This window comes from Diabrotica virgifera, chromosome 5, assembly GCF_917563875.1.
Source record: "Diabrotica virgifera virgifera chromosome 5, PGI_DIABVI_V3a".
In the NCBI taxonomy this organism is placed as follows: Eukaryota; Metazoa; Arthropoda; class Insecta; order Coleoptera; family Chrysomelidae; genus Diabrotica; species Diabrotica virgifera.
In genome coordinates, this window is record NC_065447.1 from 132,207,271 (window position 1) to 132,230,060 (window position 22,790).

The 22,790-nt window shown below is 37.7% G+C and overlaps 1 long non-coding RNA gene across 1 annotated transcript; it reads left to right on the top strand.

Moving 5' to 3' along the window:
* The first annotated feature begins 2 nt into the window (after positions 1–2).
* LOC126885162 (uncharacterized) lies at positions 3–4,535 on the top strand. Its single transcript, XR_007698317.1, has 2 exons — positions 3–2,697; positions 2,827–4,535. It is a non-coding gene; the product is annotated as an uncharacterized LOC126885162 (long non-coding RNA).
* The last annotated feature ends 18,255 nt before the right edge of the window (positions 4,536–22,790 follow it).

Below are 22,790 nucleotides of genomic sequence, written 5' to 3' on the forward strand. Positions count from 1 at the left end.
TATCTATTTACTACAAGACATGTCAAAATTTACATGTGAAAGCAGGAGATGATCCTAAAAATGGTTTTTCGTCTCCTACAAAATTCATGAAAAATCAGATAGGAGAATTTGTACATTACAATTCTCTGATGTTTGGGAAAAAGGGCTTAAGTCAGAAATGCACATCGATAATGTTTTGATGATTTCTGGACCAGAAAAATCGACTCTTTTTATTGGTACATACAGTTTACGTCTACAACAGTTTTTTGCTGGTCCAGAAATCATCAAAACATTAGCAATGTGCAATTCTGACTTACGCCCTTTTTGCCAAACATCAAAAAAGCAATCTGGTCATAACTGACCAATGAGCAATTTTAATTTAACCTAAATTACTACTGTTTCTTAAAATGAAGAGCTTACCCGATACCCTAATAGCACACGACGTCCAATGGACGTCCAAAATAGGTCCATTTTTGGTCCTAACGTCCATGGACTATAAATGGACGTCCTTTGGACGTCCCATGTTGGACGTCCTTCGGAAGGAATAAATATGGACGTCCTTTGGACGTCCGACGTTGGACGTCCTTCGGACGGAATAAAAATGGACGTCCTTTGGACGTCCGACGTTGGACGTCCTTCGGAAGGAATAAATATGGACGTCCTTTGGACGTCCGACGTTGGACGTCCTTCGGACGGAATAAAAATGGACGTCCTTTGGACGTCCGACGTTGGACGTCCTTCGGAAGGAATAAATATGGACGTCCGACGTTGGACGTCCTTCGGAAGGAATAAATATGGACGTCCTTTGGACGTCCGACGTTGGACATTCTTCGGACGGAATAAAAATGGACGTCCTTTGGACGTCCGACGTTGGACGTCCTTCGGATGGAATAAATATGGACGTATATATACTGGACGAAATACGGACAATTTATGAACGCTTCTATTGGACACATTATACCAATTACGGGATCAAATAGCAAAATAATTCAATAAAATATTAACTTATTTACGTTAATGAATACAGTAAAACCTGTCAGTAACGGACACCTGCCAAAATTGGTCACATGTACTAACGGCCAGTTTAAAAATTCCCCAAACCATATCTAGACTACAAAAACTGGCAATACCGGCCACCTTTCTATATCGGCCAATAGTTTTTTCATTTTTAGTGGCCGTTACTGTAAATGGTTTGGGGAATTTTTAAACTGGCCGTTAGTCAGGGGCGTCATTTGATAGGGGGCAGGGGGGGGCATTTGCCCCCCCCTAACCCTGAAAATTACTGAAATTTACAAAAAATAGATCAATTTTGTATTATGTTTGCATATAAATGTATTGTATATATAATGCTTGCCCCCCCTATCAAAATTTCAAATGACGCTCCTGCCGTTAGTACAGGTGGCCTATATGTTGGCAAGTGGCCGGAAACACAGGTTTTGCTTTAGTTTCCCTAATAGCACACGACGTCCTTTGGACGTCCAAAATAGGTCCATTTTTGGTCCTAACGTCCATGGACTATAAACGGACGTCCCATGTTGGACGTCCTTCGGAAGGAATAAAAATGGACGTCCTTTGGACGTCCGACGTTGGACGTCCTTCGGACGGAATAAATATGGACGTCCTTTGGACGTCCGACGTTGAACGTCCTTTGGACGTCCATACTGGACGAAATACGGACGTTTTATGAACGCTTATCTTGGACACATTATACCAATTACGGGATCAAATAGCAAAATAATTCAATAAAATATTAACTTGCGTTAACTTTACGTTAATGAAATACAGTCAAACCTGTCACTAACGGCCACTAAAATGAAAGAACTATTGGCCGATATAGAAAAGTGGTCGTTATTGCCAGTTTTTGTAGCCTAGATATACAGTACAACCTGTGTTACTGGCCACCTGTACTAACGGCCAGTTTAAAAATTCCCCAAACCAATTATATCTAGACTACAAAAACTGGCAATACTGGTCACCTTTCTATATCGTCCAATAGCTTTTTCATTTTTAGCGACCGTTACTGACAGGTTTTACTGTAATTAGTGTGGGGAATTTTTAAACTGGCCGTTAGTACAGGTGGCCGGTGTTGGCAGGGGGCCGGTAACACAAGTTTTACTGTAGTTTAAATCGAAAAGATTAAATCTTAATTCAAAATTGTATATTAAATTATTACAATTATAAATTATATAGTTTAATATCCAAAACATGTTTTGATTTCATGTAATGTAATGAAAATCTTATTTGTAAATTATTGGTTACAATGTTTAACAACAGGAAATATTCAAGAATAAATAAAATAAAAGTTTCCCCTAACAACAAAACATTCCAGGAATTCTACTATCAAAGTTCTATTCCGTGAACATCGATTAAATTATGGCTGGAAAGTTACCACAAGATATTCTATGAAAAGAGTACAATGTCCTCCTGGAGGGGTAAAATTTTCCATACTCTAAAGAGAGGCCATTTACTATTCAATTTGCGTTCATTTTCAAATTTGCCGCGCGAGTATCTATGTAGCGTCGCGTGGTCATTGGTCATCAAGTCATCTTATTTCATTTTCATCATAAGATAACCTAAAAATTTAGTAAAAATTTTGATTGGAAAAAAATGCATCGATAAGGGGGTGAAAAATGGAAATTAGTGGCTTTTTTTTGCTGTACTCAACTGTACTGTTTAGTATGCTAGTTTTGGCTATGGCTGGATCTCTTAAACAATTATGTAAGTATTATAAAATCCGTTTTCAATTTTCTTTATGAAACGAATCATTTATGCATGTATTACCTGTAAATATTTTGATTTTTAATTGTAAAGAATAGAAAAATTACCGTTCATTTTAATTTTTTTTAGAATCAGCTGAAACTGGTCTACAAAAAACCAGATATAACCAAAATAAAGATATAAAAAGTGTATTGGCTAATTGGAAGAAACTCAACATTGTCCATGCATAATAAGTTATTACTTTATAAACAAATATTAAGACCTAGGAATGGAACCTGGATATAATCATCAAGAAGATAGCAGGAATCCCGACAAACAACAGGAAATCCAGCTCCTCGATACTACTGGGCAAACTAGAAGATTGAAGAGGACAAAGCCTTTTGAACTAGTTTGAGTGATAGGTGATAGTGAAAAGCAGAGCATAGTGCGTGATGTGGCTGTGTATGTTAGAATAGTGCACGATCTTGTTAGATTAGATAAGAGACGCTATCGGGTAAGCTCTTCATTTTAAGAAACAGTAGTAATTTAGGTTAAATTAAAATTGCTCATTGGTCAGTTATGACCAGATTGCTTTTTTTTATGTTTGACAAAAAGGGCGTAAGTCAGAATTGCACATTGCTAATGTTTTGATGATTTCTGGACCAGCAAAAAACTGTTGTAGACGTAAACTGTATGTACCAATAAAAAGAGCCGATTTTTCTGGTCCAGAAATCATCAAAACATTATCGATGTGCATTTCTGACTTAAGCCCTTTTTCCCAAACATCAGAGAATTGCAATGTACAAATTCTCCTATCTGATTTTTCATGAATTTTGTAGGAGATGAAAAACCATTTTTAGGATCATCTCCTGCTTTCACATGTAAATTTTGACATGTCTTGTAGTAAATAGATAGTTGAATTTACTACAAAACATGTCAAAAAATATATGAAAACAGGAGGTGACCATAAAAAAAGTTTTTAGTCTCTCTTAAAAAAACTCATGAAAAAACAAATCGGAGGTATGTCACATCAGTGACTATATCCAGGGAATGTCTAAAAAATATACTTTGATGTCCCAAGAACCAAATATAACCTTTATATATATATATACAGGGTGTAACAAAAATACAGGTCATAAATTTAATCACATATCCTGGGACCAAAAATAGTTTGATTGGACCTAACTTACCTTAGTACAAATGTGCACAAAAGAAAAGTTACAGCCCTTTGAAGTTATATATTAATAGCACCAAGGGCCTTAGAGGCCCATGGCTTGAAAAGTTTGTTTTTTTCTTCATTTTCACGTTTCTTTATGTACTGAGATCTTCTCTGGCTTGATATGTGATTTTTCTCCATTCCTTCCTCTTATTCATTTTTCTTTTCTGACCCTGTAACACCATTCTTTCCAAATCTTTTTCGACCTCTTGCTTCCATCTATTTTCCGGTCTTCCTCTTCTCTTTCTTGAAGCTATAGTGTAGTTTAGTACCCTTTTCGGAGTCCTCGTTTTTGGCATCCTTTCAATGTGACCTCATGATCTAAGTCTCTGTGCCTTTATCACTCATTTGAAGTTACAAAATGAAAAGTGATTTTTTCCAATGTATCGAAAACAATGTGCTTTTGTGCACGTTTCAATTTAATTATTATTGTAGTACCTACCATTTAAACAACGTTTTAAAAACTTTTTTGCCTCTTATTGCTTTTTCAAAAAGTCAATTTTTATCGAAATATTTTGAATATTTGTCAAATCCACCACATATTTGTATATGGTTAAGTACGATTATGGAGACTTGGTAATAATATGCAAACTTATTTATGCTTTACATTTTTAGGTATATTTTGAACCATATTAAAAAAGAAGCCAGACTCGATAAAACGTGCCTTATCGAAAAAATACAAAGAGGCAAAAAAGTTTTGAAAACACTCTGTTTAACTAATGGTAGCTCAGTAATAGTTTAATTATAACATACACAAACATTTGGGGGGTTTAAAGGAACAAAACCCCCATAAAATTTTTACGTGGACATATTAAAAAAGAAGTCGCAACTCGATAAAAACTGCCTTATCTGAAAAATACTAAGAAACAAAAATATTGAATTTAACTAATGGTACCACAATAATAAAATTGAATTGGAACATACACAAAAGTTTGGGAGGATTTAAGGGATCAAAACCCCCATAAAATTTTTATGGGGTGCACAAATTTCACCATAATTTTTCTTTAAGATATTCCTGCCATAATAATGCCACATGTCACATGTCCATTTTCAATAAAAAATCGCTAATAGTTTTCGATATAATCGAAAAAATCGATTTTCATTTTGTAATTTCAAAGGGCTGTAATTTTTTTTTATGTGCATATTTGTACAAGGTAAGTTAGGTTCATTTGAACTATTTTTGGTCCCAGAATATGTGATTTAATTTATGACCTGTATTTTTGTTACACCCTGTAAATACAGCCCATTACGCACCACCTTAAAAAATGGGCATTTTTGATGTCTCGAATTTCCTAAACCTGTTGTTGCATCTAAGTGATTTTTTTATAATATTCTAGTCTAGGCCCTAGAATATGTTACCTCCTTATGCTTGTCATGCACAGGGAGCTATACTGTAATATATATTATATCACATTACTATAGAGAGCGATATGATATAATATACATATATTACAGCATAGCTCCCTGTGCATGACAAGCTTAAGGAGGTAACCTATAGCCTAGGCTATAATATTATAAAAACATCACTTAGATGGGACAACAGGTTTAGGAAATACGAGACATCAAATATACCCCATATTTAAGGTGGTGCGTTAATTTCTTGGAGAAGTGTATTGTAATTTAATGTAAATAATGTAATATCCAATAATTGTAATTTGATATAAGATGAAATATAAGTTCCTTAAAAAATATATTTTTTATTTCCCACAATACATTCTCCACAGGTCTAAATATCGTCGCTAGACGTCCACCGAATGACCTTCCAGGACGTTAGATGGATGTTCAGCAGCAAGACATTGGACCAAACTGGGACATCCTATGAATGCACAAATGACGTCCACCGAACGTCCCCTCTGACGTTAGGTGGACCTCCATTGGACGTTTGGCAACTTGGCCTTTGGACCAAAATTGGACGTCCTGTTAAGGTCCAATTCACGTCCCCTAGGACGTCCGATTAAGGTCCAATTTACGTCCGATTAAGGTACAATTTACGTCCGCTTAAGGTCCCATTTACGTCCGATTAAGGTCCAATTTACGTCCGATTAAGGTCCAATTTACGTCCGATTAAGGTCCAATTTACGTCCGATTAAGGTCCAATTTACGTCCGATTAAGGTCCAATTTACGTCCGATTAAGGTCCAATTTACGTCCTATTAAGGTCCAATTTATGTCCGATTAAGGTCCAATTTACGTCCGATTAAGGTCCAATTTACGTCCGATTAAGGTCCAATTTACGTCCCCTAGGACGTCCGATTAAGGTCCAATTTATGTCCGATTAAGGTCCAATTTACGTCCGATTAAGGTCCAATTTACGTCCGATTAAGGTCCAATTTACGTCCCCTAGGACGTCCGATTAAGGTCCAATTTATGTCCGATTAAGGTCCAATTTACGTCCGATTAAGGTCCAATTTACGTCCGATTAAGGTCCAATTTACGTCCCCTAGGACGTCCGATTAAGGTCCAATTTACGTCCGATTAAGTTCCAATATACGTCCCCTCGGACCTTAGATGGACGTCCAATGGACGTTCGGTAGCGCGACATTTGGACCAAAATAGGACGTATAAAGGACGTTCCTCGGACGAAAACGGACGTCCAAAGGACGTCCCTAAAGTCCGTGAAGGACGTCCAATGGACGTCCATTGGACGTCCTTGTGCTATTAGGGTAGCGTCTCTTATCTAATCTAACAAGATCGTGCACTATTCTAACATACACAGCCACATCACGCACTATGCTCTGCTTTTCACTATCACATATCACTCAAACTAGTTCAAAAGGCTTTGTCCTCTTCAATCTTCTAGTTTGCCCAGTAGTATCGAGGAGCTGGATTTCCTCAATATTCTTGTACTTATTTAAGTTGTTTGTCGGGATTCCTGCTATCTTCTTGATGATTATATCCAGGTTCCATTCCTAGGTCTTAATATTTGTTTATAAAGTAATAACTTATTATGCACGGACAATGTTGAGTTTCTTCCAATTAGCCAATACACTTTTTATATCTTTATTTTGGTTATATCTGGTTTTTTGTAGACCACTTTCAGCTGATTCTAAAAAAAATTAAAATGAACGGTAATTTTTCTATTCTTTACAATTAAAAATCAAAATATTTACAGGTAATACATGCATAAATGATTCGTTTCATAAAGAAAATTGAAAACGGATTTTATAATACTTACATAATTGTTTCAAGAGATCCAGCCATAGCCAAAACTAGCATACTAAACAGTACAGTTGAGTACAGCAAAAAAAAGCCACTAATTTCCATTTTTCACCCCCTTATCGATGCATTTTTTTCACATCAAAATTCTTACTAAATTTTTAGGTTATCTTATGATGAAAATGAAATAATTGATGACTTGATGACCAATGACCACGCGACGCTACATAGATACTCGCGCGGCAAATTTGAAAATGAACGCAAATTGAATAGTAAATGGCCTCTCTTAAAATCTTGTAATGGAAAATTTTACCGCTCCAGGAAGACATTGTACTATGTTCATAGAATATCTTGTGGTAACTTTCCACCCATAATTTAATCAGATAGATGTTCACGGAATAGAACGGTAGTACCTACATTCCTGGAATGTTTTGTGTTGTTAGGATTAAACTTTTATTTTATTTATTCTTGAATATTTCCTATTGTTAAACATCTGTAACCAATAATTTACAAATAAGATTTTCATTACATTACATAAAATCAAAAACATGTTTTGGATTAAACTATATATAGTTTATAATTGTAATAATTGTATATACAATTTTGAATTAAGATTTAATCTTTTCGATTTAAACTACAGTAAAACCTGTGTTACCGGCCCCCTGCAAACACCGGCCACCTGTACTAACGGCCAGTTTAAAAATTCCCCAAACCAATTACAGTAAAACCTGTCAGTAACGGCCACTAAAAATGAAAAAGCTATTGGCCGATATAGAAAGGTGACCGGTATTGCCAGTTTTTGTAGTCTAGATATAATTGGTTTGGGGAATTTTTAAACTGGCCGTTAGTACAGGTGGCCGATTTTATCAGGTGGCCAGTAACACAAGTTTTACTGTATATCTAGACTACAAAAACTGGCAATAAAGGCCACCTTTCAATATCAGCCAATAGTTCTTTCATTTTAGTGGCCGTTACTGACAGGTTTGACTGTATTTCATTAACGTAAAGTTAACGCGTAAGTTAATATTTTATTGAATTATTTTGCTATTTGATCCCGTAATAATGTGTCCAATATAAAATATATAAGCGTTCATAAAACGTCCGTATTTCGTCCAGTATGGACGTCCAAAGGACGTTCAACGTCGGACGTCCAAAGGACGTCCATATTTATTCCGTCCGAAGGACGTCCAACGTCGGACGTCCAAAGGACGTCCATATTTATTCCTTCCGAAGGACGTCCAACATGGGACGTCCAAAGGACGTCCGTTTATAGTCCATGGACGTAAGGACCAAAAATGGACCTATTTTGGACGTCCAAAGGACGTCGTGTGCTATTAGGGTAGTTATTTTCGAAAGTATGTGAATGTTAACTACAACATCGCTTTTGGAACTCCGCTGACTGACTGTTGCTCCACTTGCTTGAGAACAAAGGAGCAGTTGAAAGTAGCAACTTCTTTAGCTGTTCGGCAAAAGTTAACCACTGAGCATCGTGTTCATATCGTAAAAGCAAAGACTTTTTTCAAACTCCTTAAAAATCCGAAACCCAACACAACTTACTTTTCGTTCGACTGCAAAAAAACTTAGCACTGCCTAGACTGCCTGATCAAGCAGCATATTTCAGCCAGCAAATAAACTATAATAATTTTACAATTGTTGCTGGAACTTCTGCAGATAAATTAAGACCAACAAATGTGTTTTCTTACGTGTGGACAGAAATTGACTCTCGAAAAGATTCTAATACAATAGCGTCAGCTTTGCAACATGCTCTAAAGAATTTTGATTTTGATGTCAGCATAGAAACAGTACGTTTGTTCGCTGATGGTTGCGGCGGACAAAACAAAAATTCGAATATGATGGCAATGTTGGCTTATTGGCTTCTAGAAGAATCGCCGAATCATATTAAACAAATTGAATTAATTTTTCCGATCGTCGGTCATTCCTTTATTCCACCTGATCGTATCTTCGGCCTTATAGAAAAAGACATTAAAAAAAGGCATGTTATCGTGGAGATTAGTGGCTACGACGATTTAATCAGAAAGCATTCCACTGTACGGAAAATCGGTATTGATTGGGATGTGTTTGATTGGAGGACACAAACAAAACGAGTTATTAAGCTGCCTAGTTCATGGCACTTTGAATTTAACAAGGCAAAGCGGTTTATTTTTTACAAAAAAGCCAACAATGTTCTAGTCCAAGGTGAACCCAATTGCCGAAATGACGTTGGAAAAGCTAAAAGCGTTTGTAAGAAAAATTTTTCTCTTTTTTCAATGGCTCCTAAGAAATTACCACTGGGAAAAGAACTAAAGGGGGATAAAGGAACTATTAATAGTCTCCTTTCCAAACACTATGGAGAAAATTGGAGAAGCCTTCCTGAACTAAATTTTTACAAAGAGCACTTGAAGACAGATTCTACGTCACCAGAAGAAACCGTTGATGGTTTGGAAAATTGCCAAAATGCAGAAAATGACTGTTTTTTGATTTGAGCATGACTGATTGATATTACTTTTGATTTTTTTTGTTTAAACATTTTCCTTATATGACTAAAAAAGTTTTCATGAATAAATCCCTTATGTTTTTTATTGAACTAAATACGGTTTGTTATTTTTTTATATATTTATTTGCAAAACTGGTTGTTTGCAATAAACATTATTTTTTTTCTAAAAATCTGTAAATATTTTAGGCTACAAACTTCTAATTTCTATTGCTAAAAACTATAAGCAACATTAATAAAACTCTTTACGTTGTGAGCTAAACACTACTCGGCCGTTAATCGTTTTTTTCGATTTCCCAAAAAATGACTTTCGAGCAAAGAGCAAGTTTTGCAAATAATGGCCTCATATCATAAACCTACCCATACTGACACAACTATACACAATTCATCATCCCATCCTACACAACACAAATTAGCAGCCTACCATAGCATGATACATAGTCTAATAGAAATTCCCATGACAAGAAATAACTTCGAGATAGAACTAAACGTCATTAAACAAATAGCAGTAAACAATGGCTATAACGAACAAACAGTTAACAAAATTTTAAATCAAAAACTCCATAAGAAAGCCCTGAAATTAGTGTATCCACCTCCACAGAAAGAACCCAGTACCTTCTGCTCTCTTAAGGCGGCTGCACAATTGCCCGGGAACGGGAACGAGAACGGAAACGGGAACGGGAAAAAAGTTAACCTTTATGTAAATTAATGTTGTAGATGCACAATAACCGAGAACGAGAAGCTGTCCGGTAACGGGAACGGGAAAGTTGACCATGTTTTAACTTTCTCGTTCCCGTTGTATTCCCGGAACCAATCAGAAGGCAGTATTAAAAATACTGTCAAATGCCCAATAAAAATTTGTTATTAGAAGTGTGTGATCAAGTTTTAGTGACAATTTTTATACATTTTGCATTAAAATAAATGACGAACGATTGATTTCTTTATTGGAAAAATGTCCTTATTCGTATGATTGATGTAGATCATAGTACGTACTTATATACCCAAGTAGCAATTTGTCGACGCGACAACGTTGTCTACCGCGTGGCAACGTTTTGTTACAACGTTGTTATTGCCTAGAAGACGACCCAATTCTGCACTAATTTGGTGGACGATTTTTGAGTTGTCTTGACGTTGCCTAGGCAACCTTAAGCGTTGCATAAGACAACTGAAGCGACTATAAAAAGTGACTGCGTGCAATGGTTGCTCAAAGAGTCGGGCTGGTTATGTTTTTTTACCTATATAAAAAGTAAACTATTTTGACAGCATATCAGGTATTTAAATTTATATAAATACATAAATAAGGACTTAAACAAAATTACCTGATGTGAAATTTATAAACGCATCTCAGATTACCGTCAAATATGGATATTCCACCTTTAAAAAACACACGCGCTCATTTTTTATCACCTTTTTAACAAAAAATATGTATATTTAAAAAATCTAATTTTAATATAAAAGCCAGAATTTATGTTAAAGATGTTTTGTATAAATTTAATGTATTGATGGTGCTTTTAAAGGTATTAGAAAATGCCTGCATTTTTTATATTTTGTGTTTTTATTTTCTTTACATCCCAAAAAAACCAAAATGGTGCATTAAACAACATTACCAATATTACTTAAAATATACCTTCTTCTTCTTCTTCTTTTGCCCTTTAATTCGTCCAATTCTGAACATAGGCTTCCCCCAGTTTCCTCCATTCGCTTCTGTTTAGTGCTTTCTGTTTCCAGTGCGTTCCTCCTATCTTTTTAATGTCGTCTCCCCATCTCATCTGGGGTCGTCCTCTTGCTCTCTTTCCTGTCCATGGTCTCCATTGTTGTATCGTGCTATTCCACCTATTGTCCGTTTGTCTAGCGTTATGACCTGCGAAGCTCCATTTTAGCCTGGTTATATGTTGACCTGCGTCTTTGACTTTTGTTCTATTTCTGACCCAGTTGTTTTGCTTTTTGTCTGTCAATTTTACTCCTAACATTGCTCTCTCCATGGCTCTTTGTGTCTTTATTATTTTATCCATGTTTGCCTTGGTCAAGGTCAATGTTTGGCATGCGTATGTGAGAATTGGGAGTATGCACTGGTCAAACACTCTTGTTTTTAAGTATTGTTGTATTTTTTTAGTTTTTAGGACCCATTTTAATTTTCCAAATCCTGCCCAGGCTAATCTGACCCTTCTTTTTACCTCCGCTGTTTGGTTTTCCTTATTTATTTAAATATACCTTATTAAAATATACCTTATTACCAACCATAGACGGATGAGACAACCGAGAAGTCCAATCGCCGACCAAACACGGCCTGGACCGACTATCCCAACCACTTTAGAACGCACCCTCTTATTGGGTGACAGAGGTCATGTGACCAGTGCAATGAAGTGCATCATTCTCCTTAACAGCGTTGCCACATTTAGTAGATATCTACTGTTTTGGTATATTTTTGATATTATTTAAAAAATTCTAGTAGGCAATTTTTTTTTTAGATGTTTGGTATATTTCCATATTTTGTTATCACTAAAATAAAATTTGCTTTTTAATAGTATTCGCCCCATTTCTAAATTAATTTTCAGACATTTTGTTACAATTTCCCAATGTCATTACCGAAAATAAGATTCAGGACGTAGATGATGATAATAGATGGACAGAGAAATGAAACTGGTAAATACCAGATCTAAATAAGGAAATCTTCATATAATTGGTTTGGAGAATTTTCAAAATGATTGTAACGCTCGGTTTCATAATCAGTTAAGGATTTTAAATTTTAAGTAAGTTGGTACCTACCTTTATCACAATTCATATATGGGTAAATGTCAACTTTAAAGTGAACTTTACTTAATGTTTACTTTAAGTTGATTATGAAACCGGGCGATTTTGACAGGTAACCGTTAACACAGATTTTACTGTATTTACAGGGCCTAAAAAGAATCTACTGATTTCTATTGATTTTTTGAAAGCAAAACTACTATCCGCTGCAAGATAATTCGGATGGAATTCAGACAAAATATGTACAAAAAGTACATATTTTGTCGGAGTTTCAGCCAAATTATCTTGCAACGGATATAGTACTGAAAGAGTAAGAACTGGCCTGGCAACCCTGTCTAGCAAAGCTGTTACAAAGATTTAAGCTTATCAAATCTACTGATAAAACAATGGACAATGGAGAAACCAGCTAATAAAAAACAAATAAACAGGTTGTTAAATAAATCGAAAATTTCCAGCAAAATAAAATATAAAATTATAAGAAAAAAGTACGGTTATAAAGTAAATTCTTTTTTTGCTCCTGAAGTTGCCGTAAACGTGTCACACATCTATAGAACTATACGTAAAGGCCCTGGGGTCGTGAGAGACAACTACCTAGTCGGCCAGAAAACCCACGGGCGTAAATTAGTTTAGCATTATAACGTTTTTAAGTAGTTGCGATTGTTGAAAAAACTTAACTGTAATATGTAGTTGTCACAAATAGTAATAACTTAGTTGCCCATATAACTAAAGATATTACTTAACGTTGTAACATCGTAATGTCAGTCGGGTTAGGGGTCGTTGGCCGAAACAACTGAAAGTCCACTGTGGCAACGTCATATACAGTGCATTTGTTTGTACTGACAACCAATGCGTCGAAAAATTGCTACTTGGGTAGTAATTAGATACAATAATAATATAAATATTTGAATGATATGCTTTTTATCTTTATGCTGACAAACCTTTGCGATTGCACACATATTCTGTAAATTAGTTCCAAGATTATAAAAAAACGAAAATATTATAAAAGCTCGTCATCAAATAAATCCATATTTTTAGAGTTAACAGACATGTTCTTTTAATAAAATTAGAAAAAGATCGTTCCACAAAATTTATTTTGTGAAGAAAAATAATTAATAGCACAAGTGACAGTGACACAAAACAGCTGTTTACCATTTAATTGTGAATCTGCTGATGCTTTCAGTTTCCGTTCTCGTTCCCGTTCCCGGTCAATTGTGCAGCCGCCTTTACATATACTGGCAACATAACAAAAATAGCCAGATACATAAAGAAGAAAGGAATAACACCAGCTTTCAGAACTAACAACAACTTAAGCAAATATATTAAGAACAATAAAAGCCGAAATAGAAAGCAACTACAGAGTGGTGTGTACAAACTAACTTGTGGTGACTGTCCGAAAACGTACATCGGTCAAACTGGCAGAACTTTTGACAAACGGATAGCAGAACACAAAAGGGCTTTCAACAATAGAAAAACAGACACTTCTACATACGCACTTCACCTTCTAGATCATAATCATTCTTTCAATGAAGAGTTTCAAATTCTGCATATTCAAAATAAAGGCCTTAAGCTATCTTTTTTAGAATCTATGGAAATTATTAATAGTCCAGGGCGCATCTGTTTTGAGATGGACGTTGAGAGATGACTCAAATTTTGTTGTAGAATTTGCTTGAAAATAACTCAAATAATAATATTTGAGTTATCCTCCCACTCAAAAAGGTCCGGAACATTGTTTAAATAATCAAAATGTCAAAAAATGAAGGAAAAATTCGATTTTTTTCTTCGTTTTTTGATTATAACTTTAAAAGTGTTCATTTCCGAGAAAAGTTGTACTCATATAAAAGTTGCGTACTTAAATTTCCTGCAATATAGAATTGGTTAAAAATTTAAAAAATAGTCATCCTTGTTGCAAAATAGCAATAATTGCGAAAAAAACCATACAAAAACAAGTATTCGCATTTTACGTTTTTCAACCATTTATGCTAAACTTAGGACCTTCATATTTCACACAGAAAAACTTTATGATACAGTAAAACAATGGTGTAAATTTCAGTAAGGTCGGTTTAATAGATTTTGCAATATAAATTTTGCAATCCAGCTTTCGCAAAAAAAATTTATTTTTTCAAAATGTTACAGGACTGAAAATGAAGCAGATAGCAACTTGAAATTTTTTTGCTTATAGAAGTGTACTGTACCTTTAATTTGAAATTTTCAAAATTAAAATCGATTAATTACCACGACGTCAGGAAATTTTTTTAATAAACATTAATTTTTGGTACTACGCGCAGGACAGCGGTGTTCAATTCACATAAGTTGATTTCCACCAAAATTTCTTCCAATCTTTATCTAATAAATTATTTTCTTAAGGCGCAGTCTCTCTTATGCGATTGACGCAAGCAGCAGTCGCAAGCGATGTTCTGTGCACTCCTCAAATGTAAACATTAAGTGCGTTCGCGGGTGCCTGTCGGCGACAAATTAGCAGCAAAACGCATGCGCACTTTAAAATGATATAACAATATATATTTACCTATTATATTTTAATAATTGGTTATTAATATTAATTAAAAGTAAATATACCTTGTTTATTTATCTATTAACGATATTATTTATATTAAATGAGGTTAGAAATTGTCGGCGACAATTTGTCAACTGTACTACTACTATCATTGTTTGATTTGCGTGTATAGATATAATGCTATGTGGAAATGCGATCAATGATTGTCCCCGTTTAGGATTTTGTCCTGTTCAGGGTTTGTAGTGAATGTATAATGTTGGCAGCAAAAGCAAACAGTCCGAAAAACACACTGGGGCAAGCGCCGTATCCTGGTGTTTTTTGGATCTGGGTTATGCCGGACGGTGGTGTCCAGAAGGCTAAGAAGTCAACAGAGAAGAAAGTTTGATGGATTGTTGTTGGTTCCATAGACATTTATGTGTACTGTCCGTGCTTTGCTCTCGACCAGTCTCCCTAGAAACCATTGTACAACGACAGGCGAACCTGCGTCCCTCGTCGGCGGTCAGGAGGTGGCTTTGAGCGCGGCGTGGACAGTGTGCGTTCGAGTGGAGAAAATAGTTGCGGCTATTTTCTTGGGACGAACAGGTATAATTGTGCAATGAAGTTGGGAAACCGCAAAAAACCAACTTCTCCCTGTTCGGGGTAGGGAAGAGGAGATGTTAAAGGTGGGTACGGAAGGCTAACGGGGTAGCCTCGAGGATGTTTTCGTACTCTACCGGGAGTTGGTCAATGCATGTTTGCAATAGAGCGGACGGTAAATGAATCTTTTTGTGTTTGGGCTTTCGGTAGAGTACGTGGCCGGAAGATGAACAGGAACATTTGAGAGTTTCTTGTGTGTCGGAGGGGGGATCGTTGATTACTTTGATTGTGAAGTTCCTGTTCAGAGAGTTTATTCTCTCGGTGATTTTGGGGATGTTTGAAATGTTATGGATTTCGTTTGAGGGATATCTCCAGTGCTCGTAGTTGCATACACGCAAGATTCTACGTTCCGCTCGCAACAACCTCTCTTGTTTTGCTCTTGAGCAAAGAGTGTAGAGACATGACTTGTATTCTATTACTGGTCGAATAAAGGTCTTGTAAGTGTGAATGAGAGTCTTCTTATGTGTCTTGCCAATTCGTCCAGAGAGAGGGTTGAGAAGTCTGGCCCTGTTCCTTACCCTATCTAAAGTTGCCTTTAGATCTGCGTCCCAGTTAAGAGTCCTGGTGAACAGTACTCCCAAATAGGTCGCAGTCGGGCTAACAACAAGCCTTTCTCCCAACAGTCTCAATGGATATTGGTCGTCTTCATTAATTATGATTCTATGTGACACAGAAGGGGCGCGAAACACAATTGTTGTTGTTTTGTTCGCGTTCAGCGTGACTCTCCACTTACAACACCATTCTCCGACCCCGTCCAACAGAGCCTGGGCTCTTCTATGGATGAGTCTTGGGTTGTATCGAGAGGTTGTTGTGAGCAGAGCCGTATCGTCTGCGTACAGAAACAGCCGAGTGCCTGGGATATTTTGATTGGTGATATCGCTGTTGTAGATGATGTACAACAGCGGTGCTAGGACTGAACCCTGGGGAACTCCAGCTTGTGGAGTGAAAGGGGTGGACTTTTGATCGCTTATTTTCACTCTGACAGTTCGGTTGTGGAGGTATGAGTGTACAATTTTGGTAAATTGTAATGGTAGCCCGATGTCCAGAAGTTTCCGAACAAGTCCGTCGTGCCAGACCTGATCGAAAGCCTTCTGCACATCCAGAAATGTGGCTATGGCGAATGAACCATCGTTGATGGTTTGGGTAACTTTAGTTGTGAAATCTATTAATGCATGTTTAGTAGATTTACCAGACTGGAATCCGTATTGGAATTTTGGTATGATGTTGTGGTTTTGGAGAAAGTCATTGAGCCTCTCTTTTAGGATTAGCTCAAGAACCTTACCCAGAGTGTTGATTAAAGATATTGGTCTGTAGGATTCCACGTCGGTTGGGGGTTTGCCTTTTTTCAAAAGCATGATGGTATTGGCCACTTTCCAAGGAGTAGGAAAGTGGCTATTTTTGAGACATGCATTGAATATTTTAGTTAGAAGAGGGATGATACTCTCAGGAAGTTTTTTGAGGCACCTTCGGTTGATGCCATCAGGTCCGGAAGCGCTGTTTTTGCCAATTTGGCAAAAGCTCTCCGTTTCCCTGTTTGTGAGGGGGTCCATGATTGGATCATAGACTGGAACGTGGTAGTTGAGAGTAACATTTACTATGTATTCTGTGTGGAGTTTGAATAAGCGATCAAAGTTCGGGTTATCTGGGGTTTGAAAATTGTTTTGAAGCGAATTTCTGAATGCTTCGGCTTTCCCTTCTGGGGAATTGACTATGTGATTGTTGACCAACAGATGAGATGGTTGAGATAGTTTTTGTTTTGTTAGGACTTTGAATTTGTGCCAGAATTTACTACCGTCTCTGTAGTCCAGTTTTGAGGTAGTAGCTTCCCACCGGCGAGCCGTTAGGTCAGATATCTCTCTCTTTATCCTGGCGCAGATCCGGTTGTACTCTGTTTTGATTAGTGGATTTCTGTTGGCCTTGTATTGACGTAGAAGACGTCTTTTTTGTTGGATTTTGGCAATGATGTATTGTGGAAGTGCCGGTGATGTATAGGTTATTTGTTTAAGTGGAATAGTGTGCGTGATCGCCTCGGTGATGAGGTTCTCAATTTCGGTTGCACTGGTGTCGATACTATCGTTAGTATCAAGTTCGCCTAACATAGGGAGATTTTGAGTGATGAAATTTTGGAATTCAGTCCAGTTAGCGTGACGATAGTCTCTTATAGTTCTTGGAGGGTTGGGTTGTTTTGGAGTTAGTATGTCAGTGTTGACAAGAAGTGGTACGTGGTCTGACGTTATTGAGTCACCGATGTGGCATCTATCCTCGAACCGATCCAGAATGTTACTAGTAACTAGGATGTGGTCGACAATAGAGGCCCCAGCAGCGTTCAGAAACGTGTATTCAGTGTTGGTGATTCGAGAGATAGGAAGGTCTAGTAGAAAATCCGTGAGGCGGATGCCTTCTGGGTTTTGACGGTGATCACCAAACTGTGTGTGTCTACAATTCAGATCGCCCATCAACACGGCCTTGCCGAGCCTTGAAAAATACTCTATCAAATGCCTGTTGAGTGGTTGATCCGGGTGTTTGTAGTAAGAGACTATCGTGAGGGTTTCGTTATTGGGGATATGCACGTCAATTGCCAGGAAGTCCACATCAGGTGGACGAAAATTTTGGGGGAATGTGTGTGTGGTGTGCGGTATTCCGTGTTTAACGAGAATACCATTCCCGCGTGAAACCTGACAGCGGCTTCGATGGATGATCGAATATCCTGCGAAGTGTGGATCGCTTTTCGACAGAGTATCTGTGAGTGCGAGGATCTGGATGTTGTGCTTCGACAGGATATTCTTGATGAGGGGTCTCTTTTTGGAGAGACCCTGACAGTTGACTGTGCCTAGGGTGAAATCCATAAAGGGAGGGTGTTTAGTGGTTGGAGCGGAATGTCACCGTGACATTGCTTCCGTACCCGTGGACCACTGTCGAGTGGTCGTAGACTTGGCTAATTAGATTAGCCGTGATAGCTGCGATATGCTCGCGAAGTTCGGGCAACAAGTTCAGCAACAGAGCAGTCTGGATAGACAGGATGTTCTTCGTTTCCGTTGGGAGTTCAAATGGAGGGAATGATCTTTCGATCGATAGTGGCTGTATTTCGTGTTGGGCGGAGGGGATAGTGTGTCTTTGTGGACACTTATTGGAATATGCAGGGTGGTCGCCGCTGCAATTCGGGCATTTGGGTTCCTGCTGTTTTGTGCAGGCGCTGGATTTATGATTGCCGCCGCAGTGGGGGCAGACGAATGCTTTTTGAGGGCATTCGTCAATAGAGTGTCCGTTGATGCAACATTTGCTGCAATATTTTGGGGTAGGGATAGTTGGATCAGAGCCGTGTGGAAGCTCGGCATTGTAGATTTCTCCGTCGAGAGTTATGCCTCGGCTCAATGCTGTTGTGAATTTTTCTAAGGATTTAGTCACCACCTTGATCACCTTAGAGTCCTTGCCTAGTTTGTAGGACTTGACTCTCCACAGTTTTTCAACTGGGAACTCTTGTTCGGTGAGCAATGCGGCCCCCTCAGAATAATCCACATCGATACCGGTGATGCAGAGGAGATAAGTGGGCTCTCTAGAGGAAGTGTTGGGGTTTTTGCTACGGCTGTGAACCGTAACCATAGTTTGGCCAGTTGCTTTTCGGATTGCTTTCTCTATTTCCTCTGCATTTATTGAATTAAAAAGTCGCAGGTGTGCGATGCCGCGAGAGAGAACTTTGCATGAATGAATCTTATTGGCTAGAAGAGTGGTGGCATTTATTTGCCGAAAGAAGGTGCGTTTATTGCATAAATCTTTTGGAAGATCTTTGATAAGGTACTCGGACACAGTCGGATCATTAATGGCATTGATAACGTTTTGGTTTTTAGACTGATTTTTTGGGCGAGGATTTGCTGCGGCATTGGCATATGAGATTTGTTTTAGTTGTCTTCTTTGGAAGACGAAGTCGTTAGATTGTTGCGGATTGTTTGCGCTGATGGGTGCTTGTTGTTGCGTGGGTTGTTATTGAGATGATTGTTGAGATACTTGATTGGACGTTTGAGTGGGAATTTTTGGTTTAGCACCCTGCTTAACGTGAGTGCTCTGACGCTGAGGACCAGCCTGTGCTGGTCGCGTTAAAGGCGGAAAGTCGCGTGCATATCGCTGCAGAAAAGGGTTATTGGCGTCTTCCTGCTCGATGCGGCCGTAGGCCTCGAGATACTTATCGCGGACGATTTGCATCTCCGCGCTAAGGGTCGCGAGGTCCAGTTCCGCCTGGAGCCGGTCGTAGCCGCTGTGTGGAGGTACCGTGCCTTCCTGTTGCAAGGAGGCATATTGGTTGGCTGTAGTGGTGGCAACGTTTGTCGAGGTCGATGTCCGAGGACGAAGCGACCGGGTGGAGCTGACGGACCTTACTGATGAAGGCATGACGATTGGGAGGATGCTAGTTTGGCGATCGGAGGGCACCTCAGCCTCAAGGTGTTCTGGGGGGTAAACCCCAGGGATAAAGGTGGATTGTCCACCCCTCCGTGCTTTTCCGGCGTTTAGACAATGGCTATATTTACCTGATGGGTGCAGTTTACCCTGCTGCTGGTGGGTCCCTCGCTGAAAGCCTTTCTCGTGATTAGTTTGTCCCCCTTACTCGCACTTGTTCTTGGAGCCGTATGTGAACACTAGGTAGAGTTCGGGGCGAGCGTTGCCACTCGAGCCCAGGGCCAGAGTATTCCTCTGTAACCCCGCAATCCGTCTACCTTTTTGGTTTACACGGCCAAGCGTCGTTGGTTTTTCACACTGAGTCCAAACTAATCGCTTAGGGCTAGCTGTGCGCCGCTACTTCAGCACTTGGTGCTCTCAGGCTTCTCGCTGTTCGTCGGTAAGAGTGGGGTGTGCAAGCAGTGACCTTACTCTTTGACGTCCGGATCAAGAATGAACCGTCAACTGTACCCGCGAACGCACCTTTTATACGGTCGGTCTGTCTTGTGCGTCCGACGGGAGGAATCGCATGCGCCTGCTGCATCGACTGGTGATGATAGCAGTAGTGGGCGCGTTCACCAGATGCAAACGTTGGCAATCAGTTTGCGCTTTATGGTTCTGAACGACTTGCTAACGTCAAACATGTTTGGAAAGCGGTCGCCATTTTTGCAAACATAAGATATTTAAGTTGAACTTTGCAAACGTGTTGAAATATGGCGGGAATTTAAATTGTATATATTTGTAAAATATATTGATAAGGGTTTTATATATAAAATAAAGGCTACTGAAGACATTCTGCTACGTTGTTATCTATTAAATAAATTTTCTTTTTTCCTTTAATAAAAAAAATAAATTCAAAAACGTATTTATTGAGAAAATTTATTTTAGGTTACGTTCAAACCAAGCAAGCAAAATGTCAAATTTTAACCTAAACAACCAACCGTTCAGTTCGCTGTCAACAAGTTTAGAATCAAAGCGCAAACATTTGTGAATGGGTGCATTCAGCAGACTCAATCGATGACTAATCGCTTAGTGATTTTCTGCTGAATGCCACATAAATTGTCGATTAGTTATCATTCGATGACTTATCGGTCGCCATTTTAAACATCGGTTTTGAAATATCGATGGCTTAACTTGCACAGCGGCTAACTCCGTTTTTTAAAACTTTACAGGAACACAAAAAAACTTCTTAAAATCACAGAATTGGTATATTGGGTAACTCCTCAATTCACATAGTAAATAGTTACGTTAATAATGGACAACTCCATCCTCAACATATTATGTTATAACTATGATATTTCTCACAAAAAGTTATATTATTTCATTAAAACTACTTACCGATAAAATGGAGTTAGCCGATTTGCAAGTTAAGCCATCGATATGATTACTTAGCAAATCAAAATAAGATTGACGTATGGCGTGTGTGTAACACGTATTTTTAAGTTAGGTATCTTAAAAAAACATGAATTGAAGGCTGAAAGGCATATAAATCACGCTGATAAATATCTGAGCTGCTTTGTTGGATTATTCGTATGTACCTATGGTTTACCTATGTCGCAAGAAATTCAAGAATTTGAAACTATGGCCCGTATTCATACCATAGAGGTATATATTAACATAGAGGGAGCCTACCTTCCGCGCTTCCTGACGACAAGATCCCATGGACTGGTTTGCTGCATCTCTTTCTAACACATTGTATCGAAAATCTATGATGACATTCAGTGTGAAGATAGGCACGGAAGAGGAGGACAACTGTAGCAGCTTTACTATGCGTAAGAGTGAAACAGCAATAATCCAAATAAAAAAGATGGTGTCGTCACTTCGCTCTGAATGACACTCTCTCTATGCTAATATATAACTCTATGATTCATACGTAGCGGTGTAGAGCACAAACCATACATACTCATAGACGTTTCACGTAAATTGTCAAGGTCAAGACAGCAAATTAATTACCATTCCAATCCAGAGATGTCGCTGTCAGTCAATTCTCTTGTCATATTTAACAACTGACAGTTGACAATTAAATTAATTTGTTTTGTTATTTACTTTTTATTTTACAGTTTGTGACTTAATTATTTTATTGTGTATAGTGGTGTTACGTTTTTAATTAGATTTAATCACAATTTTAATCAATTGTACTAACCTCCTCTCCGTTTTTATGAGTAGAATTTTTAGTTTACATTGATTGATCATCCCATGTTGTGTTTCTCCACATTTAAAAAAACAATATAATAGATCCTGAAACAGTTTATTCCAATAGACAAGTGTGTCATCAACATTTCGGGCCTATATATTTTTGGAAGTTTGTAAAAGATTATAAGGTATTTATCTAAACAATCATCCTACAAGATTCTTTCAAAAATTTTCATTCAACTCGATACACATCAGTGCTTTCACGTGACATATAGCAGTAGTGTTTAGCATTTTGAAAACAAATTGGAATATTTGAAGTTTTCAGTAAAACATTGAATTGTCTTTCTGTTGTTTTAATTTCCTGCGAAATTTCATCAAAAATCCCGCAAAATTTATAATTTGAAATTCCCACCTAACTAAAATTTGTCAATTTAGTTCCCATTCCAATCAAGAGATGGCGTTAATTCGATCCAAAAGATTAACATGGTCGTGAAACGTCTATAAGTATGTATGGTTTGTGGTGTAGAGAGGATGGCTGCGAGTGCAGCGACATATTCGGCAAAAATCGAAACATTTCTATTTGTTTCAAATCAACTTCAACTGTCAAATTCATAAAATATAAACAATAAACATAACCTGCTTTACTTGTTACTTGCTAAAATAAAAAAATCTATGCTCCCATAATAATATGTTCATGTTCATTAAAAATTATCCATATAAGTGATTATCATTGTGATAAAATAACGTTATGTTTATTAATAACCTACTTATAGTTTGGAGCTTATATAATCAATA